The following is a 1,440-nucleotide window of genomic DNA, read 5'->3' as shown; positions in this document are numbered from 1 at the left end:
TTTAAAAATAAACAAGTATTAGTACTGGAATGACTTTCAGCAATACAATTTCAATTGTCTTGCCGATTGTCATTCTAGTATAAAATAAATTAAGTATTTAAATATACTGAATAATTAACATAAAAAACTGTCAAAAATACATAAAAAACATAGAATATAGAAAATATTACAATTACGGAAAACTGAAATGAATATGGCAGAAAATATTTACATAAACAAAAATAATTAAAATATTTCAGAGATAATAATATTTTCAGTCCAAAAATAGATTTCTTTTGAATTTTAACAAATAAAATTCATAGAAAAATATTTTTAGAGAAAATAAAATATTCTGAGACATAAAATTAACAAGTTGAGTAAATAAATAAGATAAGATAATAAAAATTACATAGAAATAAGCAGGAAATTTTGGAAAATGATAAAATAAATTTGCAAATGAATTTTTCATTTATGAAAAATTCATTTGTAAATTCACTCAAGAACAGATTTCAGATATTCACAAGTTTAATCACTAAAGCTATTCAACATACCCAATTTACCAACTAATTTGGTAAATGTGGATTCATCAAGAGGTTTAGTGAAAATATCTGCTAATTGTTCTTCTGTTGGAACAAAAAATAGTTCAACAGTACCATTCATGACGTGCTCTCTAATAAAATGATACCTGATGTCAGTGTGCTTGGTCCTTGTATGCTGCACAGGGTTGTTGGTGATGGCTATTGCACTTGTATTGTCACATAGAATAGGTATTTTGTTCAATACAGAGCCATAGTCCCGTAGTTGATTCCTAATCCACAAGATCTGAGCACAGCAGCTTCCAGCAGCAATATATTCAGCCTCAGCCGTTGAATTTGAAACTGTTTGTTGTTTCTTGCTGTACCATGAGACTAGTCTGCTACCTAGGAATTGACAACTCCCTGAGGTGCTTTTCCTATCAACAACACTTCCTGCGTAATCTGAATCTGTATATCCAACAAGGTTAAAACCAGATTCTTTAGGGTACCAAATACCTAGATTTGGTGTTCCCTTAAGATATCTTAAGATTCGTTTAACAGCAACAAGATGAATATCTCTAGGATCCGCTTGGAACCTTGCACATAAGCATGTAGCATACATAATATCTGGTCTACTTGCAGTAAAATAGAGTAACGAGCCAATCATACCTCTGTAGCTTGTGACATCTACCTTAATGGAGTTTTCACATGGTCCAAGCCTGACAGCTGTAGTTGACGGAGTCCTTGCTGATGCAGAATCCTCTAGATTGTACTTTTTGAGAAGTTCTTTGAGATACTTGGATTGACAAATAAAAGTTCCATCTAACCTTTGATTTACTTGTAATCCAAGAAAGAACTTCAGCTCTCCCATCATGCTCATTTCAAATTTGCTGTGCATTAACTTAGCAAATCTCTTATAGAGATTATCATTAGTAGACCCAAATAT

Source organism: Apium graveolens, chromosome 8 (genome assembly GCF_009905375.1).
Source record: "Apium graveolens cultivar Ventura chromosome 8, ASM990537v1, whole genome shotgun sequence".
Taxonomy (NCBI): domain Eukaryota; kingdom Viridiplantae; phylum Streptophyta; class Magnoliopsida; order Apiales; family Apiaceae; genus Apium; species Apium graveolens.
The sequence above is the reverse complement of the archived record's forward strand: the minus strand, read 5'-3'. Positions refer to the sequence as shown.